This window comes from Oncorhynchus mykiss, chromosome 3, assembly GCF_013265735.2.
Source record: "Oncorhynchus mykiss isolate Arlee chromosome 3, USDA_OmykA_1.1, whole genome shotgun sequence".
NCBI lineage: Eukaryota > Metazoa > Chordata > Actinopteri > Salmoniformes > Salmonidae > Oncorhynchus > Oncorhynchus mykiss.
This window is the reverse complement of record NC_048567.1, coordinates 13,842,907-13,867,376: the sequence shown is the minus strand read 5'-3', so window position 1 is coordinate 13,867,376 and position 24,470 is coordinate 13,842,907. Positions and strand designations below refer to the sequence as shown.

Genomic DNA, 24,470 nt, shown 5'->3' with positions numbered 1-24,470 from the left:
CGTTGTCATACACATCAATCCAGAGCATCCCAAACATGCTCAATGGGTGAAATGTCTGGTGTGACATATGGTTGTGCATTATCATGCTGAAACATGACGTAATGGCACGACAGTGGGCCTCAGGATCTCGTCACAGTATCTCTGTACATTCAAAGTGCCATTGATAAAATGCAATTGTGTTCGTTGTCCGTAGCTTATGCCTGCCCATACCATAACCCTACCGCCACCATGGGGCACTCCGTTCACAACGTTGACATCAGTAAAGCGCTCGTCCACACGACACCATACACGTGGTCTGCGTTTGTGAGGCCGGACGGACTGATACATTTTCTAAGAATTAACATTACATTCTCTGGCAACAGCTCTGGTGGACATTCCAGTCAGTAGGCCAATTGCAAGTTCCCTCAGCACTTGAGACATCTGCGGCATTGTGTTGTGTGACAAAACTTCACATTTTAGACCTTTTTTAAGCCTTTTATTGTTGCCAACATTGTTCCAGGCACACACACATGGTCATTTAACCATGCACACTTTCATATAAACACTATGATATATATATATATATATATATATATATATTACAGTTGAAGTCGTAAGTTTACATACACCTTAGCCAGGTCTCCCGAGCTGACAAGGTGAAAATCTGTCGTTCTGCCCCGAAGGAGGCAGTTAACCCACCGTTCCTAGGCCATCATTGAAAATAAGAAAGTGTTCTTAACTGACTTGCCTAGTTAAATAAAGATTAAATAAAGGTGTAAAAAATAAATAAATAAATCGGTGTGCAAAAATAACGTTTTCCGATTGTTATGAAAACTTGAAATCGGCCCTAATTAATCGGCCATTCCGATTAATTGGTTGACCTCTACTCTGGTTAGTCGAGGTAATTGAGAGGTAATTGAGGTAATATGCAGTTGAAGTCGGAAGTTTACATACACCTTATCCAAATACATTTCAACTCCGTTTTTCACAATTCCTGACATTTAATCCCAGTAAATATTTCCTGTCTTAGGTCAGTTAGGATCACCACTTTATTTTAAGAATGTGAAATGTCAGAATTATAGTAGAGAATGATTTATTTCAGCTTTTATTTCTATCACATTCCCAGTGGGTCAGAAGTTTACATACACTCAATTAGTATTTGGTAGCATTGCCTTTAAATTGTTTAACTTGGGTCATATGTTTCGGGTAGCCTTCCACAAGCTTTCCATAATAAGTTAGGTGAATTTTGGCCCATTCCTCCTGACAGAGCTGGTGTAACTGAGTCAGGTTTGTAGGCCTCCTTGCTCGCACACGCTTTTTCAGTTCTGCCCACAAATGTTATTTAGGATGGAGGTCAGGGCTTTGTGATGGCCACTCCAATACCTTGACTTTGTTGTCCTTAATCCATTTTGCCACAACTTTGGAAGAATGCTTGGGGTCATTGTCCATTTGGAAGACCCATTTGCGACCAAGCTTTTAACTTCCTGACTGATGTCTTGAGATGTTGCTTCAATACGTATCCACATAATTGTCCTGCCTCATGATGCCATCTATTTTGTGAAGTGCACCAGTCCCTTCTGCAGCAAATGCAACATGATGCTGCCACCCCCGTGCTTCAACGGTTGGGATGGTGTTCTTCGGCTTGCAAGCCTCCCCCTTTTTCCTCCAAACATAACGATAGTCATTATGTCCAAACAGTTCTATTTTTGTTTCATCAGAGGACATTTCTCCAAAAAGTACAATCTTTGTCCCCATGTGCGTAGTGTTGCGTAGTCTGGCTTTTTAGGAGCAGTGGCTTCTTCCTTGCTGAGCGGCCTTTCAGGTTATGTCGATGTATGACTCATTTTACCGTGGATATAGATACTTTTGTACCTGTTTCCTCCAGCATCTTCACAAGGTCCTTTGCTGTTGTTCTGGGATCAATTTGCACTTTTCGCACCAAAGTACGTTCATCTCTAGGAGACAGAACACATCTCCTTCCTGAGCGGTATTTAATTATTTTTTTACCTTTAACTAGTTAAGAACAAATTCTTATTTTCAATGACGGCCTAGGAACAGTGGGTTAACTGCCTGTTCAGGAGCAGAACGACATATTTGTACCTTGTCAGCTTGGGGGTTTGAACTTGCAACCTTCCGGTTACTAGTCCAATGCTCTAACCACTAGGCTACCCTGCCGCCCCGGTATGACGGCTGCGTGGTCCCATAGTGTTTATGCTTGCTTACTATTGTTTGTACAGATGAACGTGGTACATTCAGGCGTTTTGAAATTGCTCCCAAGAATGAACCAGACTTGTGGAGGTCCACCATTTTTTTTCTGAGGTCTTGGCTGATTTCTTTAGATTTTCCCATGATGTCAAGCAAAGAGGCACTGAGTTTGAAGGCAGACCTTGAAATACATCCACAGGTACACCTCCAATTGACTCAAATGATGTCAATTAGCCTATCAGAAGCTTCTAAAGCCATGACATCATTTTCTGCAATTTTCCAAGCTGTTTAAAGGCACAGTCAACTTAGTGTATGTAAACTTCTGACCGACTTGAATTGTGGTACAGTGAAATAATCTGCCTGTAAACAATTGTTGGAAAAGTGACTTGTGTCATGCGCAAAGTAGTTTGTTAACAAGAAATTTGTGGAGTGGTTGAAAAACGGGTTTTAATGACTCCAACCTAAGTGTATGTAAACTTCCGACTTCAACTGTGTGTGTGTGTGTGTGTGTGTGTGTGTGTGTGTGTGTGTGTGTGTGTGTGTGTGTGTGTGTGTGTGTGTGTGTGTGTGTGTGTGTGTGTGTGTGTACACACAGACAGACAGACATACAGACAGACAGACATAGAGGCTCTCTGTGTATTACACCTTGTTAATTAACTGAATTTATTCATGTTTTAATTTTGATATATCAACTAATATAACCCACAATCAGGTGTCAATCCTCCCAATTCCTTTCCTTTCTCTCACACACACTCACACACACAGCCATTGTCTCACAACACAATTAAGAAAGAGGTGAAAGAGACAAAAACCAGGGCCCTATAGTATTCAGCGCTCTACTCAATCACTAAGGGCTGCAGCTAACGGTGTGCTCAGCTAGCGGTGTGCTCAGCTAATGGTGTGCTCAGCTAGCGGTGTGCTCAGCTAATGGTGTGCTCAGCTAGCGGTGTGCTCAGCTAATGGTGTGCTCAGCTAGCGGTGTGCTCAGCTAACGGTGTGCTCAGCTAGCGGTGTGCTCAGCTAACGGTGTGCTCAGCTAACGGTGAGCACAACCACTCATGAAATGATGTGAATGGCTGCGGGTGGAAGAGTGGAGCGCTGCCTTGGAGCCACCCTGACAATTACACAGCTGTAACTGACTACATGGCACTGCCATTCAGACGCCCAGGTCCTCTCTCACACACACACACACACACACCGCACCACACTCTCATCCACACACACATTGTAATCTAAATCACACAAATAAATAGTTTTTATTTTTCACACTCATGTTATACTACGCTTTCACCTACATACACTCATTCATGCACGTGTACACTCACACACACTCATTCACGCAAACAGATTTAGATTCATATACTAGTGCTGAGCAATTAACCGACAGTTAGCTTTTTTTCTTCTTTTTTTTTTTTTTTTTACAATTTATCGTCCGACTTCTGTGAGCTCGATGTACAGTTTCTGTAAAGATAAATCAAATCTAGCCTGAACTGTGTGAGGTAGTAGGGAGTTGTAGTTCCCAACGGGCCAATATTCTATATAGTTTAGTGCAGAAAGTTTGGTAATTAAATACATTGACCATAATTCATTGCGCGCCTGCTTCAACTTGTCCGGTCTGTGCTGAGCAGACACAGAGACTGAGAGAAGAGAGAATGCAAGATGGAGAGGGACAGAAAGCAGTTGCTGGAAAATACATGATCTAAGTGATTGATAGTTGGTATTCAGCAGTCAGAAAAAATATGCCTTATTTAAGCAGCAGCTCTATAGAGATGATGACTTGGAATTAAATAATAAAGTCATAAAATAAATATAAAGAAATGTGAATAAATTATGTTTAATAAGTGATAACCAGTGTTAGGTTCACATTTTTCAGAGTAAATAACTCACGGACACTAGAGAAGTTTAACCAAGTTTAATTCTTCCCAAAGGGTCTATACAGCTGTAAATCAGACACAGACATGGCTTCCCCTGTGGTAGTATTCATACCCCACTTTGGGTGGAGTCTCCTCCTTATCGCTAAACATTGCATCATTATTGCTAAGCAGGGGGCTAAGTAACATGAGCCTTCAACGGTTTCTCCCCTTACCAGTACTGCCACATGCGATCGTGTTGCCTGCACTCCGCCCCTCCCAAGCTTCATTATGGCACACCTCATGTCTCTTTTAGAACTAATGTCTCTATACTTCTGAGTATAACAATGTTCAAAGTTTCACCCAGAATCCAACATTAGTAATGGGCATCGTGGACTTATTAATTGTTTTCTTCTGTGTTGTTACAGTATTCAACCCACAAAAGTTATATAAAAAAAAAAAAAAAATTGAAAACCGTAATAATTGAACCGAACCAACCTCAGCACGATCAGATTCACAATCACCCATATCACACATCCTACAGAAACACAGATTTACTCACCCACCCACATACTCACATACATACTGTCCCATGCAGAGATGCTCCCTTTTAACCAAAGGTAAATCAATTACTCCTCTGAGATTTGTTCATGTACACCGTATATATAGTATGTATGTATAAAGGAGTGCAGAGCTTGCTACTGGTGTTGGGGATACTGCCTACAGGGAGACGGCCTACAGAGAGGAGGTGAGGGCCCTCGGTGTGTGGTGTCAGGAAAATAACCTCACACTCAACATCCACAAAACAAAGGAGATGATCGTGGACTTCAGGAAACAGCAGAGGGAGCACCCCCCTATCCACATCGATGGGACAGTAGTGGAGAAGGTGGAGAGTTAAGTTCCTTGGCGTACATATCACGGGCAAACTGAAATGGTCCACCCACACAGAGAGCATTGTGAAGAACGCGCAATAGCACCTCTTCAACCTCAGGAGGCTGAAGAAATTTGGCTTGTCACCAAAAACACTGGCTGTATCACCGCCTGGTACGGTAACTGCTCCGCTCACAACCGTAAGGCTCTTCAGAGGGTAGTGAGGTCTGCACAATGCATTAACCAGGGGAAAACTACCTGCCCTCCAGGACACCTACACCACCCGATGTCACAGGAAGGCCAAAAAGATAATCAAGGACAACAACCACCCGAGCCACTGCCTGTTCACCCTGCTATCATCCAGAAGGCGAGGTCAGTACAGGTGCATCAACGCTGGGCCCGAGAGACTGAAAAACAGCTGCTATCTCAAGGCCATCAGACTGTTAAACAGCCATCACTAACATTGAGTGGCTGCTGCCAACATACTGACTCAAATCTCTAGCCACTTTAATAATAGTGACTGCATCTAACAGACTTAAACACTCCCATAGAGATGTTGTTCCACCATACACCCACACACACACACACACACACACACACCTATGCATTTACATGAATAGGATTCATAAACATCTTTGAAATGAGCTGAGCTTAGAAGGCAGGAAGAGATTCACTTCTGTGGATTCAATACATCCACCCTCCTTCACTTCCCTCACCTCCAACTACCTTTCAATCTCATCTATTCCCCTTTATCTTTTATTAATCTCTTCATCTCTCAGCCCATCCATCCATATCATCCATATCCTCTTCCCCAGAATTGACCACCACAGCTTTCCATTTGGCAGTATCTCTCGTTCTCTCTCTCTTTTACTCAGTGTCGGTAACACATTTTCTTTTCTTCAAGCCTCTGTCTCTCTCTCTCTCTCCGGCCTTTTTCAGAAGTTGGACTTGGCAGAGGGTGTGAAGAGAGGAAGACAGAGAGAGGGGGGGATAGGGAGGAAGGAGGTGGTCCCAGTGGGCTGAGGGGTAAAGCTGCAAAGAGAGTGGGAAACACGTCCGCTGGCTTTAGATTCATCTCATTAATTGCTCTTGTGAAATTTTGGGTTGTGACACACTTGTTATTGCTTTGTATTATTAATAAAAGCGTAAGGGGAGGAGAGGGAAGGAGGGAGACAGGGATGGGGGAGATAGGAGGAGGGAGACGGGGATGGGGGAGATAGACGGAGGGATAGAATCAATACACAGGCTTAGGAAGGAAATTAAAAGTGGCGAGAGGACAGAATGGGACAGGCTTGGCGGGGCGGTTGGCAGGTAGTTTTATTAGTCGTGGCTGGGTTAATGACTCATTTACAGGAAGAAAAGAGAATAACACCAAGCAACACAATGCACTGTAATTGGCAGTGTGATTGGACTGTCGCTTGGTCAGCTGATTTCAAACAAAGCTGTTTTTCCAACCGAAAACAATGGATGAAATATGAAGGGCTTAAGTCGACTAAAGGAAATTCTCTCTCTCTCTCTCTATCTCTCTCTCTCTCTCTCTCTCTCTCTCTCTCTCTCTCTCTCTCTCTCTGTGTCTCTTTCTCTTTCTCTCTCTCTCTCTCTCTCTCTCTCTCTCTCTCTCTCTCTCTCTCTCTCTCTCTCTCTCTCTCTCTCTCTCTCTCTACCTCCCTTAATAGTAAATTAACTCTAGATTCTATTATAAAATAACAATTTACAATAAGGTGTGCTAGTAATTTGTGGTGTGTCCAGACGTTAAGAATGGTGTACATTAAACTGGGGTGTAATTGCATGTAACAATGTAAAATTAAAGTAACCCAAATGTAAGTTTTCTCTTTTCACCTCTGCTCGCCACATTGCGTCAGAACGTTCTTTGTTGGATCATGGATGAAACAATGTTTGACCATTAGAGATCAATAGAAGAGTACATACACACTGTAGTGCAGTCAGTCGATTTCATTCAAATGCTTTATTCCATACCATGCTGCCTCCTTCAGCGATACAGTGTCTTCTGTTCATAGATACTCGTGCTTCACTTGAATTCAACCTGTTATTGCTTTCAAGATTCAATATTTACATTTAACGAGCGCTGTATCTGGAAGTGACTTTCGTTCAATTATGTTGTGTGTGTGTCTCGCCATGTAAACATGCAGGAGAGATGTAATTCTATTTAATAGCCACATCTCTGGGATGGAGGACAGGATTGGATAGAGTGAGACAGGCAGAGGATAGATGAGTGCTGCGCGAGAGGCCTTAGTGATCTAACTGCAGCTAGACAGCTACCATGTCTGTTTTCTCTGTCCAACTTTTCTCAGTTTCTCCATCTCATCTGTCTCTTCCACGGTTACACCAACGATGATACAGACGCCGATAATGATGAGGATGAGTTAAATGGCTGCGACGCGCACACACACACACACACACACACATATGCGTAAACTCTCTCATACACACGTATCTACACACTCCAACTGGTCCCGTGGTTAGTAAAACAGAGAGGGTAATGGGTGTGGATGCAGCTCTGTGGAGATTAATCTGTGCTGCGTAGACGTGACCCACTTTATTTGAAGTGGAGGGGCATCCGTTATTATCCCAATTCATCACCATTAGGCCTTGGCTCCCCTGCTGTTAAACACACACACACTGCTAACCAGTCCCCGGGACACATACGATCACACACACGATCACAGACACAATCACACACACACACACACACACTATCCCCTAGGGAAGCATGGGCAAAAGCCTGGGCAGGAGGGAAAGGCGAGAAGGATCAATGTTTTTACACACAGATACTGTATGTGTGTATAGGCTGCGTATTGGCAGTGATGTTGTGTGCTCGTGAGTGTGTAGGTGGAAGGGAATGGTGAGTGTAATGACTTTGTAGGGTTGGATGAGGGGAATGAACCATGGGGGATGAACGGGGAAAGAGGAAAGAGAGATTGGATGGAGGGAGTGGGAGAAAAGAGAGATTGGATGGAGGGAGTGGGAGAAAAGAGATATTGGATGGAGGGAGTGGGAGAAAAGAGAGATTGGATGGAGGGAGTGGGAGAAAAGAGAGATTGGATGGAGGGAGTGGGAGAAAAGAGAGATTGGATGGAGGGAGGGAGGGGAACAGTGGGAGAAAAGAGAGATTGGATGGAGGGAGTGGGAGAAAAGAGAGATTGGATGGAGGGAGTAGGAGAAAAGAGAGATTGGATGGAGGGAGTGGGAGAAAAGAGAGATTGGATGGAGGGAGTGGGAGAAAAGAGAGATTGGATGGAGGGAGGGAGGGGAACAGTGGGAGAAAAGAGAGATTGGATGGAGGGAGGGAGGGGAACAGTGGGAGAAAAGAGAGATTGGATGGAGGGAGGGAGGGGAACAGTGGGAGAAAAGAGAGATTGGATGGAGGGAGGGAGGGGAACAGTGGGAGAAAAGAGAGATTGGATGGAGGGAGGGAGGGGAACAGTGGGAGAAAAGAGAGAGAGCCCACTAAGCATTTACAGGCGATGTCTTTTGGAAGTTTTTTTCTTCTTTTGATTTAGATTTTTTTGATTTCAACGTCCACGGATGTTGATTTTTGGTGTGGACCTAATCTAAACCAATAATAGACATCTGTGTCTCACAAGTTTGGAAAGCACATTAGAGTAGAGCACAGCAGAGTACAGTGTATAGTAAATAAAAGTATAGTACAGTACTCTATGCTACTGAACAAAACTATACTCTACTTTACCTTAGTGTACTGTAATGTACTGTACTCTACTGAATTCAATTATACTGTACTCTACTGAATTAAACTCTACTGTGCTCTGCTCTACTGAATTAAACTAAACTGTGCTCTGCTCGACTCTACTGAATTAAACTCTACTGTGCTCGACTCTACTGAATTAAACTCTACTGTGCTCTACTCTACTGAAGAAAACTTGACTGTCCTGTACTGTTCTCTATAATGTATTATAAACTGGGTGGTTTGAGCCCTGAATGCTGATTGGCTGACAGGTATACCTGATTGGTATACCATGGGTATGACAAAGCATGTATTTACACTGCTCTAATTACATTGTTAACCAGTTTATAATAGCAATAAGGTACCTCACATTTTGTGATATATGGCCGATATACCACGGCCAAGGGCTGTATCCAGGCACTCCTCATTGTGTTGTGAATAGGAACAGCCCTTAGCCGTGGTATATTGGCCATATACCACACCTCTTCGGGCCTTATTGCTTAATTAATCTGCCATACTGTAATGTGATGTTCAAACTTGTGAAACTTTGTAGATGTCTATGATTCAATCAGATTGGATATGGTCCACACTGACCAAATTTGTACTTGTTTTGGGGTGGAGCTCATTAGAATAATACCCAGTATGCTTTGCTAGTGTTTATTTTTACATTTATATTTTGGTCAAACAGCAGATGTTCTTATCCTGACCGACTGACTTTCAGGGCATTCAACTAAGGTAGATAAACAACAAGATATCACAGTTATAGCGCAAAAATAAAAACATCTCTAACCGTTACTGAGTGTTATTGTAGTTGAAGTGTTCTGTTGGTTGAACATCGTTGCTGCCAGTATTAAAACTTTTGAAAAAGCTTACATAAATGCTTGGGACAGATTGGATCAATAATAAATGTTCTGTTGCAGTCTTCAGTTGGCTCTTCTTTCCTATATTATTGTGATATTGAGAATTCATTGAGAATGTACAGTACCAGCAAAAAGGTTGGACACCTACAAATTCCAGGATTTTTCTTTCTTTTTAGTATTTTCTACATTATAGAATGATTGTGAAGACATCAACACTATGAAATAACACATATGGAATCATGTAGTAACTAAAAAAGTGTCAATCAAATCAAAATAGAGTGAAGGAAAAGCAACTAACAAGTGCTCAGCATATGTGGGAAATCCTTCAAGACAGTTGGAAAAGCCTTCCAGGTGAAGCTGGTTGAGAGAATTCCAAGAGTGTGCAAAGCTGTCATCAAGGTAAAGGGTGGCTACTTTGAAGAATCTCAAATATAAAATACATTTTCATTTGTTTAACACTTTTTTTGGTTACTACATGATTCCATATGTGTTATTTCATAGTTTTGATGTCTTCACTATTATTCTACAATCTATAAAATAGTCCGAAAGAAAGAAAAAACCTTGAATGAGTAGGTTTATCATTATTTATTTATTTATTTTTAAACTTTTTTTTTACCTATTTAACTAGGCAACTCAGTTAAGAACACATTCTTATTTACAATGACGGCCTACACTACCTGTGTCCAAACTTTTGACTGGTACTGTATGTGCAGTTGACATTTGTCAATAGAATCAATGACTGAAAAATATATTTTCAATGTTGTTCAATTGTTTTTAAATGTCCACATAAGACTTATTTTCAACATCTCTCTCAGATGTGTGCGTACTGGTAGCGAAGTCAGGTGCAGGAGAGCAGAGATTTGTGAACAGGCGCACACTTTTATTGAGGCGAAAGTGCAAAGCGCGCAAAACAGTCACAAGAATTATGTTTAACAATAAACATCTTCTTGAAAAATAACACGGAAAAAACAAACCAGTCTGGCGCGTCAACAACAAACACGTAACACAAACAATCTTAGACAAAGACATGATGGGGAACAGAGGAATAAATACATGTAGATTGATTGGGGAAGGGAAACCAGGTGTGCAGGGAACAAGACAAAACAAATAGATACATGAAAAATGGCGCGGCGATGGCTAGAAAGCCGGTGACGTCGACCGCAGAACGCCGCCCGAACTTCGGCGGAAGTCGTGACAATCTCTTAAAAGACGTATTTTCGACATCCATTTAAGACGCCGTTTTGATATCCGTATAAGAAATGTATTTTAAAAACATATTTTCGATGTCCGCAAAAATATGTCTTCTAGCGATGAGAGGATGTCAGAGGTTATGAGATGCATACGGTGTGTGTACGAGGAGAAACATTTAACCTGAGGAGGCGGGGTTGAGGAGGAAATGAGTGAGAGAGTGGGTGAAAGAAAGAGAGCAGGGAGAAAGAGAAGAAGGAGAAAGAGGGATTCAGATTTAATTTAATCCTGGTGGGGATATTACAGTGAGTTATTTTGGGGGGAGAGAGGGGAAAGGAGAAAGATTACATCTGTAAGTCATTTTAATAATGTCTCTTTCACAACTAGGGGCTGAGCCAACAGGCCAAACAGGCCAAACAAACACACTGTCATTAGAATGGGAATGGACTTTTGGACGTAATTAATGGTTGTGGCCTTCATCAGTAGACACAGGAGGAAATGAGAAGATAGCAACTATGATGAGACTCCTGGAGTGATGATGATGATCAGCAAGACTAGATTAAAAGTCTGAAAAGGGCAAATCAGAGATATGACATCGATGATGATGATTATGTTGACAATAATGATGATACTGATGATAATAATGAGAAGTCGGGAAGGGCATGATAGAGACAGGACCCTTGCAGTCCCTCCTGTCCCTCTCTGACCCTCCCTGACCCCCTAGATCTGCAGATTCCATCCAATACATAATTCATCTAGTATAGCCCTGCTGCACTGCGCTACAGAGATTCCTATCTCCCCAACATACAGTGCATTCGGAAAGTATTCAGACCCATTAACTTTTTCCACATTTTGGTACGTCACAGACGTATTCTAAAATGGATGAAATAAAACATTTTCCTCATCAATCTACACACAATACCTCATAATGACAAAGCGAAAACAGGTTTTTAGATATTTTTGCAAATGTATAAACAAAATAAAAAGCAGATATAAAACAGATATCATATAAGTATTCAGACCCTTTGCTTGTCACGCCCTGACCTTAGTACTCTTTGTTTTCTTTATTATTTTGGTTAGGTCAGGGTATGACGAGGGTTATATATATGTGTTTTTGTCCTGTCTAGGGTTTTTGTATGTTTATGGGGTTGTTTCTAGTCTAGGTGTTTTTATTAAATCCTATTTCGTGGGTTATTGTCTATGTATCATGTGTCAGCACTCGTTGTTCATAGCTTCACGTTGGTTTTGTTGTTTTGTATAGTTTGTTTAAGTGTTCTTCCTTCGTTAAAAGAAGAATGTATTCTCATCACGCTGCACCTTGGTCTCCTCCTTACGATGAACGTGACATTACTATGAGACTCCTTATGAGTTCCTTACAGTTGACAGTGCATCAGAGCAAAAAACAAGCAATGAGGTTGAAGGAATTGTCCTTAGAACTCCGAGACAGGATTGTGTCGAGGCACAGATCTGGGGAAGGGTACCAGAAAATGTCTGCAGCGTTGAAGGTCCCCAAGAACACAGTGGCCTCCATCATTCTTAAATGGAAGAAGTTTGAAACCACCAAGACTCTTCTTAGAGCTGGCCGCCAGTCCAAACTGAATAAATCAAATCAAATGTATTTATATAGCCCTTCTTACATCAGCTGATATCTCAAAGTGCTGTACAGAAACCCAGCCTTGAACCCCAAACAGCAAGCAATGCAGGTGTTGAAGCACGTTTGGCCTAAAAAGGCCAAAACCTAGAGAGGAACCAGGCTATGAGGGGTGGCCAGTCCTCTTCTGGCTGTGTCGGGTGGAGATTATAACAGAACATGGCCAAGATGTTCAAATGTTCATAAATGACCGGCATGGTCAAATAATAATAATCACAGTAGTTGTCGAGGATGCAGCAAGTCAGCACCTCAGGAGTAAATGTCAGTTGGCTTTTCATAGCCGATCATTAAAAGTATCTACCACTCCTGCTGTCTCTAGAGAGTTGAAAACAGCAGGTCTGGGATAGGTAGCACGTCCGGTGAACAGGTCAGGATTCCATAGCCGCAGGCAGAACAGTTGAAACTGGAGCAGCAGCACGGCCAGGTGGACTGGGGAAAGCAAGGAGTCATCATGCCAGGTAGTCCTTAGGTATGGCCTTAGGGCTCAGGTCCTCCAAGAGAGAGAAAGAAATAGAGAATTAGAGAGAGCATACTTAAATTCACACAAGACAGGAGAATTACTCCAGATATAACAAACTGACCCTAACCCCCCGACACATAAACTACTGTAGCATAAATACTGGAGGCTGAGACGGGAGGGGTCAGGAGACACTGTGGCCCCATCCGATGATACCCCCGGGCAAGGCCAAACAGGAAGGATATAACCCCACCCACTTTGCCAAAGCACAGCCCCCACACCACTAGAGGGATATCTTCAACCACCAACTTACCATCCTGAGACAAGGCCGAATATAGCCCACAAAGATCTCCGCCACGGCACAACCCAAGGGGGGAGCCAACCCAGGGGGGGCGCCAACCCAGACAGGAAGATTGCATCAGTGACTCAAGTGACGCACCCCTCCTAGGGACGGCATGAAAGAGCACCAGTAAGCCAGTGACTCAGCCCCTGTAATAGGGTTAGAGGCAGAGAATCCCAGTGGAAAGAGGGGAACCGGCCAGGCAGAGACAGCAAGAGTGGTTCGTTTGCAAACATTTCTAAAAACCTGTTTTTGCTTTGTCATTATGGGCTATTGTGTGTAGATTGGTGAGATATTTTTATATACATTTTAGAATAAGGCTAAAACGTAACAAAATGTGAAAAAACTCAAGGGGTCTGAATTAGAGACCAATTATGATTTTCAACCCCGATGCCGATTTATTGGAGGACCAAAAAAAGCTATATATATTATTTTTTAAATATATATATATATATATATATATGTATATATATATATATGTAATAATGACAATTACAACAATACTGAATGAACAATGAACACTTTTATTTTAACTTAATATACAGAAATAAAATCTATTTGTATCTCAAATAAATAATGAAACAAATTGAATTTCATTTAAATAATGCAAAAACAGTGTTGGAAAGTAAAAGTGCAGTATGTGCCATGTAATAAAGCTAACGTTAAAGTTCCTTGCTCAGAACATGAGAACATATGGTGGTTCAATATTCCCAGTTAAGAAGTTTTAGGTTGTAGTTATTATAGGAATTATGACGCGTCATAATGCTGTTACATTGCACAACCTTCAATGTTATGTCATAATTATGTGCAGTTCTGGCAAATTAGTTCACAGTTTGCAACGAGCCAGGCAGCCCAAACTGTTGCATATTCCCTGACTCTGCTTGCACTGAACGCAAGAAAAGTGACTCCATTTCCCTAGTTAATATTGCCTGCTAACATGAATTTCTTTTAACTAACTATGCAGGTTCACTCGTGTAACAGGTGGTCAGCCTGCCACGCAGTCTCCTCGTGGAGTAACAGGTGGTCAGCCTGCCACGCAGTCTCCTTGTGGAGTAACAGGTGGTCAGCCTGCCACGCAGTCTCCTTGTGGAGTAACAGGTGGTCAGCCTGCCACGCAGTCTCCTTGTGGAGTAACAGGTGGTCAGCCTGCCACGCAGTCTCCTTGTGGAGTAACAGGTGGTCAGCCTGCCACGCAGTCTCCTTGTGGAGTAACAGGTGGTCAGCCTGCCACGCAGTCTCCTTGTGGAGTAACAGGTGGTCAGCCTGCCACGCAGTCTCCTTGTGGATTGCAATGTTATTGGCCAGAATCGGCGTCCAAAAAGGCAGATTACCGATTTGTTATGAACTTGAAATCGGCCATGCCGATTAATCGGGAGACCTCTAGTCTGAATACTTTCCAAATGCACTGTAAATGGCCCTTTTATATGGGTGTAGAGCTGAATATACATGGATGCCTGGGAGATCGAGAAACCTATAGATTTATCTCAAGTGAAACTAATGCAGGGAAGGCAAATTAACTGAAGGAGAGAGGGAGGGAGGGAAAGAGGGAGGGAGCCAAGTGGATGAGTGTTATACTGTGCATTCAGGTGAGGAAACAGGAGTGTGTGCGTGTGTCTGTGCGTTTTTGTGTGTGTGTGTCTGTGTGTGTGTGTTTGCCGACTGTGAGCGGGATAGAGGGAGAAAGCTGTTCAGGTGTGAGAGGGATTTGTGTGAAGGAGAAGAGGTATTGAGGATGAGAGTGGGAGCAGCCCAGACATGTCTGTGTCTGATAACTCTGTGACCTGCTGCTCCTCGCACTTTGTCTACAGTGACCCCTTGACTGGCGCATCAGCACTGATGCTGCCACACACACACACACACACACACACACACACACACACACACACACACACACACACACACACACACACACACACACACAAGGTAGTCTAAATCCAGTGAGTAAATCCCGCCAGGTCCCAGAGTGTAGTCAGGTAAAGCTACCGTGGAACCCAGCTGCTCCCTCTCTCTCTCTCCAAATCCTCATCTCCATATTCATGTAGAGTCACTCCTGCAGAGTACTGGGGGAGAGCTATCAGAAATGGGCCTGCAGCATGCAGTTTGTTTGTGGCACGTCAAACGGAGAAAAGCCATTTCCTGTTCCTGTCTAGCATGTTGGCCCATGTTTGTGCAGCTGTATGTGTGTGAATGTGTGTGTGTTTGTGTGCGTGTGTGTTTGTATGTGTGTTTAGGAGGGGGTTCAGGGGTGTTTTTAAGAAGGTCATTCCAAGAGCAAATCTTATTGGCTCAACTTGGGCAACCGTTGGAACAGAAGAATCACTTCCACTTTCAGAATGACTTTGTAAATCCCCCTACACTACCAGCTCAGCTATGTTGAGAGATAGAGAGGGGGAGGGGAGTAAAGAGCAAGAGTCAGACAGACAGACAGACTGACAGAGTAATATGGAGAGCTTTCTTCTCTTCTCTCTCCTTTTCTCTCATGCTCTTGCTTTGCTTGTGATGCAACAGGGGGCAATGTATTTCTGTGGGGGAAATTCAGCCAGCCATCATCACAGTAGACAAATCCCCCCCCCCCCACCTCTCTCATTTACACGTTCTCTCTCTCTCTCTCTCTCTCTCTCTCTCTCTCTCTCTCTCTCTCTCTCTCTCTCTCTCTCTCTCTCTCACACACACATTCACACCTTCTCCCTCACTCACACGTTCTCTCTCGCTCACTCACACGTTCTCTCTCTCTCTCACTCACACGTTCTCTCTCTCTCTCACTCACACGTTCTCTCTCTCTCTCACTCACACTTTCTCCCTTTCTTCCAATTTCCGTCTCTCATGTTGAGGCCTGCTGCCACCCAACTGGTGAGCCTAGCTTAGACCAGGCTTGTGTTAGATCAGAGGAATGATGTTGAGGTATCATGTCAGGGTAACGAGGTCCCCCCCCCCCCTACATCACAGGAGCACAGGGAGGAACAGGGAGAAACAGGGAGGACCGTGTTCCTGCTACTGGAGGTGAAAAGATGAATGTCAATGAAAAGCCATTGCACCTTATTGCAGTGACAGAGCGAGTCGATTCACATACTAGACCAGTGTTTCACAAGTCGATTCACATAGTAGACCAGTGTTTCACGAGTCGATTCACATAGTAGACCAGTGTTTCACGAGTCGATTCACATACTAGACCAGTGTTTCACGAGTCGATTCACATACTAGACCAGTGTTTCACGAGTCGATTCACATACTAGACCAGTGTTTCACGAGTTGATTCACATACTAGACCAGTGTTTCACGAGTCGATTCACATACTAGACCAGTGTTTCTCAACTCCGGTCCCACAAGCACACCTGATTCAACTAATCAAGGGTTTGATGATTAGTTGAGGTAGTTGAATCAAGACTTGTAGGCCGATAGCAACATGTCTTCCATATTTCAGCCCTGCCCTATTAAATGTACTGGACAGTCATTAGAGTAGTACGACATGCTGTAGACGAGTCCTGCGAGCTGCCCCAGAGAAACTGCTGAGCTGGCATCAGTGTGTCACCTAGTCCCAGGAAGCCAGTTTTACATGCTGTGTAATATTACTGGGTTAAAAGTGTGTCCTGACGACGACTCAGTCAGTGTTGAAACGTTGCACGTTTCATACAGAGCACTTCTAGGACCAGATACTGGTGTAAGGTTTCCCTTTGTTCTCTGCTAGTGTGTCAGTGGAGGCAGATTAGTTTGTCATTGTGAATATACAATATGTGTCTATAGGTATATGTTGTCCCTAAGTACCTCCCTGTGTGAAGGCGGTCTAGCTAGCTCTTTCACCAGCCCTGCAGAACCAGTCCCATCATTCACTCAGCTGTTACTCTATATATATATATATATATATATATATATATATACACACACAGGCATGTACACACACCTTTCTCATCCACTTATTCACTCCGCTACCCTCACTCCCATTCTTATGTTATCCTCTCGTCCACCCCTTCTCCCCTTTCCCTGTTCTTTCCCTTTTCCCCAGCTGAAATGTGTTCTCTTTCTCCTACAGTATGTCTCTCTTCCCTCACCGCTGTCATTCTCCACCTTTCTCTCTCTCTCCCCCCTCACTCTCATTCCCTCTCTCCCCCTCCCCCTCCTATTCTCTCCCTCTATATCCATCTCTCGCTCAGTGTTTCAGTGCAGACCCATGTAGTCAATTACCCTGGTTGTTAATGAGTAGATAAGTGTAATTGCTCTGCAGCTCACAACTGCACGGCTGCTGCTCACTCTGCTCAGACCCCTGGAACACAGGACACATCACGCCTCCACTCCTTCAACCTCTCCATTCTCCACTCCTCCACTCCTTCTCTCTCTCCATTCTCCACTCCTCCACTCCTTCTCTCTCTCCATTCTCCACTCCTCCACTCCTTCTCTCTCTCCATTCTCTACTCCTCCACTCTCTCCATTCTCCACTCCTCCACTCCTTCTCTCTCTCCATTCTCCACTCCTCCACTCCTTCTCTCTCTCCATTCGCCACTCCTCCACTCCTTCTCTCTCTCCATTCTCCACTCCTCCACTCCTCTCTCTCCATTCTCCACTCCTCCACTCCTTCACTCTCTCCATTCTCCACTCCTCCACTCCTTCTCTCTCTCCATTCTCCACTCCTCCACTCCTTCTCTCTCTCCATTCTCCACTCCTCCACTCCTTCTCTCTCTCCATTCTCCACTCCTCCACTCCTCTCTCTCCATTCTCCACTCCTCCACTCCTTCTCTCTCTCAATTCTCTACTCCTCCACTCTCTCCATTCTCCACTCCTCCACTCCTTCACTCTCTCCATTCTCCACTCCTCCACTCCTTCACCCTCTCCATTCTCCACTCCTCCACTCCTCACCCTCTCCATTCTCCACTCCTCCACTCTCTCCATTCTCCACTTCTCTCTCCCCATCCTGCCCTGCTGCTCACTCTGCTCAGACCCCTGGAACACAGGACACACATCACTCCTCCACTCTCTCCATTCTCCACTTCTCCACTCCTCCACTCCTCCACTCTCTCCATTCTCCACTTCTCTCTCCCCATCCTGCCCTGCTGCTCACTCTGCTCAGACCCCTGGAACACAGGACACACATCACGCCTCCACTCCTTCACCCTCTCCATTCTCCACTCCTCCACTCCTTCTCTCTCTCCATTCTCCACTCCTTCTCTCTCTCCATTCTCAACTCCTCCACTCCTTCTCTCTCTCCATTCTCCACTCCTCCACTCCTTCATCCTCTCCATTCTCCACTCCTCCACTCTCTCCATTCTCCACTTCTCTCTCCCCATCCTGCCCTGATGCCACTCACTCTTCATTGTACTCTTTCATCTCTTCTTTACCTCTCATCATTAACCTCTATTCCTTACCCCCATCTGCTTTTATTCTGGAGCAAAAAAGGGGCTTAGGTGGTGGGCGTGGCAGGGGGTGGGGCAGGGGGTGGTGGCAGGGGGCACGGTTGGCACAGCTGAGTTTCAGAGAACATTTTAGAGGTGTAGAGACATTTTTGTATATTTATACCTATTTCTGGAAATTCTACAGATTTCTCCATGGAGCTAAGATACATTTAGCAGTTTTATAGCTAATTTCCTGTAATTCTACACATTCTGCCATGGAGTTGAATATATTGCAATAAAAAAAAAAGTCTTTACACCTAAGGATTTCAATGGCAGAAAAAATCCTGCCCCTGTTCCTCCCATTTTCTTCTCTCCCCCTCCCTTTCTCCCTCCATCCTTCTTCTGCATCTCCCTTTCTCCCCCTTCTCTTCTCTCTCATTCTAGTCTATTCATTCTCTCTCTCTCTCTCTCTCTCTCTCTCTCTCTCTCTCTCATATCTGCGAACAACACTGCTAGTGTGTGATGGGGGTAATTGCTGTGTGCTAGATGAGATGACTGTTGTGGCTGAAGTAGATTGTCTCTATAATCTCTCCTGAGAGCCTGGTGTCACACACTTTCACATGTGCTCACACTTCACGTACACACACAGCAGGACTGGCGTCCTCCATCACCTTGCAGGGTGGTCCTCTCACACATTATAAGGCAATGTTCTGGGTGTGTTGATAGGGGGTCTAAGTGTGTCAAGAGTTGTTTGTAGAGTGTACATGTGGTGAGTGTGTGTGTAAGATTTGTATATCTATATGGTGAGTGTGTGTGTGTGTGTGTTCTGTTCTGCAATGAGCTGAGTTCTTTGGGCTCTGCTGGAGATCGACTGTCCCTGAGGACTCTGATTGGCTCAGCAAGAAGGATGAGCTGGAGGTAGATGAGGCGGAAATGAACCCCCCCCCCCCCCCCCCCCCCCCACACACACACACCAAACCCATTCAATTCTACCTCATCTAAAAATGGGCCTTAGTCTTATCTCTTTGAGCACCAGGGGAGGTGAGAAAGAGGGATAAGGATGAATGGATAATGATAAAAGAGGTAGTTAAGGTGCCAAGTCGTTTAGCAATGAGGCTATCATCAAATGCTGGTCCCATCATGAAGGAGCCCATCGGGATTGCTACACACTGAGTACAGGTCAGTGCCCATACCTCTGACTGGCTAGATCAAAGACTGACACTTCAGACATGTTCAGACATGCTTTTATAGACTCTCTACAGAGAGTTTTTTGTTTGCAGGTCATTACGTGAATTAGCTGTCAAATAGCACATCTGCCGCCAGCCTCTCACATTCTATAATGATAGGCTTGAGCTCTCTGCATGGCCAGTGCTTTTGTGGTAGTAAACCTAAGGACCTGACTTTTTTCCATTTTACCAGGAAAAACTCTGGGCCTTATGCTGCGTTCATAACCAAGTGTGAAGTCGTAAATATAATAATAGTATCGCAATATATTTTCCGTGGCAAAAATGCAAAAATGAAACCAAGAAGCAGACCAAACGTTTTGAACTGGGATATTCCATCAAACCTGGAGGCCATTAGAAGGCTTGTGATTGTTTTGCTCAGTTTCTACACATAAAAAGTATATCCAGAGTTGCTTTCACTTTCTAAATCAAAAGGAAGATGAACAGAATTCATTTTGAATCAACAATTTTCATTTATTTCTTACCATGAACAACTACTGAAGATGCTTGCTGTCTTTTTTGATGACAAATGACGTCAGAGAGGTGCAGGTGGGAAACTCCGAGCCTGGGGATGATAGACAGGTTTACCATTAGTAATTACCAGTTAGAGGGCTGTTCAACTGGAGTTTTCAACAGTCGTATTTTGTAAATACTACCTTCCCACTTCATTGTGTTTATTATCTATCCTGTTGCCTAGTCACTTTATCCCGATCTATGTGTCCATATCTACCTCGATGACGTCGTAACCCTGCACATCGACTCGGTACTGGTACCCTGTGTATATAGCCAAGTTATCGTTCCACATCATGTAGTTATTCCTTGTCTATTCTTTGTCTTTATTTCTCTGCACTGTTGGGAAGGGTCCGTAAAAATGTCACTGTTAGTCTACACCAGGGTTTCCTTTGGGAAAATGTGGCGCCGGACAATATGACCGGCACGATTTAAATTTACAGGACATTTGAGAAATTTACCAGACATCCATATGCATTGGGTGCGTAATGCATTAGGGCGTCCACACACGGTGCTCACAATCACATTTACATTCTTGTAAATCATCTTAACAGACTAGAAATTAGCCTGTAAAGTTGTAATAAAGTAAAACAATGGTCTTATACCTACATGAAAGGTTATTTTTTTAAAGCAAAACATTGCCCATTGCATCTTCATCCCTGCTATAAATCATAAATCAATATCATAAATAAAATGAAAATAACTTTTAGTCGTGAAGAACAAGTTGTCTACACAGTAATTAAACACAACTTCAAAAAATAATATTTGTATAATATAATTTGCGAACAACCTGTACTATGGGCTATTTGTTTGAACATTTTAATGAGTAAATGAAACACAGCTGTTTTCAGGCCTCTAATTTAATTTAGCCTAGGCATTAACATTTTAATCAGGCCTAATAAGGAACCAAACAGGGTTGTCTCTGAACTCCAGGGCTGGCCGGTCATGGCTACAAGGAATCCAATTTTTGTCAAATTAATGTCAGATTAGATTTTTGTAGCAGGTTAGAATTCATGCAGCATGTTAGGAGAATTCATGTAGCAGGTTAGGAAAAGCTTTAGGGTAGCTAAAATGCAAAGGTTTGACAAAAGCTGGAGCCCTTCTAGCCATGACCAGGCAGGCCCGCCCCACTCCTGCTGCGATTGAAAACCACAGCAGTGGAAAGAGCACGCTCTAGGCGGCCACAAAATGAAAGAATTAGAAAACTGATGTTGGACAATCTAATTCAGTATGTAAGTAAAGAAAATCCATTGGTTCATTGAGAGAAAGCTTATTTTCTCTGTCCAGTGAAACGAGGCCCGCTCCATGCATTTATGAAAGCACTCAAAAGAACTCTTACTCTTTTTTTTTTTTTTACAGTTCTACTGGATTATGTTAACAAATGTTATGTTTATTGTAATTTGAACTATCACTGGGTCGTGAATTGTGTGATATTTGATATACTGTACCACTCAAAAGTTTGGACACACCTTCTCATTCCAGGGGTTTTCTTTACTATTTTCTACATTGTAGCAAAATACTGAAGACATCAAAACTATGAAATACCATGCCAAGAGTGTGCAAAGCTTTCATCAAGGCAAAGGGTGGCTACTTTGAAGAATATCAAATATAAAATATACTTTTGATTTATTTAACACTTTCTTGGTTACTACATGATTCCATATGTGTTATTTCATAGTTTTGAAGTCTTCACTATTATTCTACAATGTAGAAAATAATACAAATAAAGAAAAACCCTTGAATGAGGAGGTGTGTCCAAATGTTTTACTGGTCCTGTACGTGGCTGTCACGTCTGCTCCTCCCCTCCAGCGTACGATGTTGCCAGAGTATTAACCACCGGTCCTGGGATTCATCATTACGCACACCTGCCACTCATCATTACTCGCACCTGTGAATCATTATGATTCACACCTGGACTCCATTACCTTCATCATTTTCTCCCCTTTATATGTCACTCTCCCATGTTCACTCACCAGTTGGTATTGTTCTTGTGTTTCGGCGTACTGCCTTATGTTAGTGGCGTGTTCTTGGTTTTGTTGTTAAAACATTTCACCTCGTTCCAAGTCACCGCCCCATCATTTCAGTGGCTTATTGACAACTCTGTTTCTTACTATAGGCAGTTGGCTGTCTAGTTATTGCAACATTGTAACTCTCTGATGTGAGTAGTTGGCAACATTGTTTTGTTTCCAAGTGCTACTGAATAAGCTCAACAGAAATGCACCAATTGCTCCGAATGATACAAATCATTACTCTACTCTATCAATCCGGTCCAAATCTTTATACTACACAGGGTGGTCATATGTGAATCTTGCCTAGGGCGGCAGCAGAACTGCTTGGACCGGGTCTGACCAACACTATCATTTGCCTCTAATTGACTTGCGCTTGCAGCTAACCGTGGCCTGCTCAAAGTGAGCCACTACTGATGGGAAGTCAAAACTGACCAACTCTATGGAGCAGCTTGATGTGCATCAGTCTCGTTACTTTGTCTTCAAGAAGGCACGATCTTGAGGAAGTCCTTACTCTGTTTTTGAGAAAGAGTCCCCTTTCGGCAGGCACACTGGGAATGGGGATAATCAACTCAATCTTTGCCATTTTTGCCCAGTCGGGGTACACTTAGCTGAAGTCCCTTGTGAGGACCTCAAGTCTTTTGCGTGAGTAAAAACAAACCCAACACTAATTTCCCAGCAGCTTGAGGATTTATTATCCTATGAAATATATTTGCCATTGAAGTTTGAACACATGGACTGGTATTTACATCAATGAATAAAAAGCATTATTTTGTCATGGATTTTTTTTCTCCCGGACAACCATGTGACCTGATCACATATTTTTTGGGCCAAAAGCTGGGAGTTACCGGTTAACAGAAGCCCTGGTATACACCGGTTGTTTACGACGCATGTGACAAATAAAATTGATTATGAACGCAGCGTTCCTGAACGGCTATAACCAGTTTTTCCAGATTTTTATTTCACATTTATTTAACCAGGTAGGCTAGTTGAGAACAAGGTCTCATTTAGGTCACATGGTTAGGAAATACTATCTCATTGGTCAGCAGACAGGAACTAAAGTGTCCATTGGAAAACAACACAATAAACAAAACCCTACAATGATTTCTTACTGAATACCTCAATCAATGGTGAATTTGCTTGGCTGAGAAGGATTGTTAGTGTTCATTTTCAGGCCTGTGATAGATGCACTGTATGTCTGCAGCTCATAAGCTATGTCACACTATGACAGGTAGTCACTATTACACTCCGGCTTTCCATTTGGGTAACTGCTCATCACTGCATAAAAACCACCCCTGACTGTGATTTGTGCCATCGATTAAAACGCAGGAGGGAAACATTGGAGAGATGTTCGCAAGAACTAACAACGCTAGGTGGGGAGAGAAATGGAGATGGGCGGGGAGGCTTGGGCAAGGAGTGCGATGATAGGGAGGTGGGTTGAGTGGTAAAGGGGTGGGGTGAGGGGGGTGCAAGACAGACATAAAATACAGAAACCTGTCCTTATATGGAAATGCAGGGGAATGGGCCTGGGCCGGTACTGTGACAGATAGGAAGAATGACAGCTGTGTGGGCCAATCAATAAGGGCCCACAGCGCGGCCCTGTCAGACAGATGGCAAATTGGAGAGCCGGGTGACACTAAGACAAATTGACACAATCAGATACACAGAGACGGACAGGCGTGATGTTTGAAACACACACACACACACACACACACACACACACACACACACACAGACATACACTCTGGAAACAAATAACCAAATCTACTGAGAGAGAGGGATGCAAAGGCCAAAGCCTTCAACCTGTGTGTTGGACCTATTTTCTCTCCCTCTTGTACCTGTGTTAATCACATTTCCTGTCTTCCACTTCTTTCTCTCACACATTCCCCTTTGCGGCCACACATACATTTTACAGTGTCAATCTGGGTTGTGCCCTTATCTTTCCTGTCCTCCCTCCTCCTCATTTGGTTGCCTCTCTTTTTCACGTTTTCTTTATTTTTCATCTACTGGCTTCTGGTGGGTTTTTGTTTGGGTGCGAGGCATCGGTCACCGTGAGGGTAGTGTGTGGGTGTTTGTGTATGTGTGCGTGCGTGTGTCTCTGTGCCTCTTCCTGTGTGCAACGTTGTTGGTGTGTGTGTGTGTGTGTGTGTGTGTGTGTGTGTGTGTGTATTCAGCAAGCACCATTTGTCTCTGTTGTTTGTTTGTGAAAGCAGGAAGATAAATGTAATTAGATAAATGAAATTGCACTGTTCCCTTTATCTCCTCTCTCTCCCACTCCGTTCTCCCTAATCCATCTCTTGCTGCTCT

At 43.5% G+C, this 24,470-nt stretch overlaps 1 protein-coding gene across 1 annotated transcript in view; it reads left to right on the top strand.

The window, feature by feature from the left end:
* Positions 1-24,470, top strand: part of LOC110510240 (cell adhesion molecule 4) — a 140,027-nt gene that overhangs the window by 16,183 nt on the left and 99,374 nt on the right. The gene's annotated exons all lie outside the window — the stretch shown is intronic.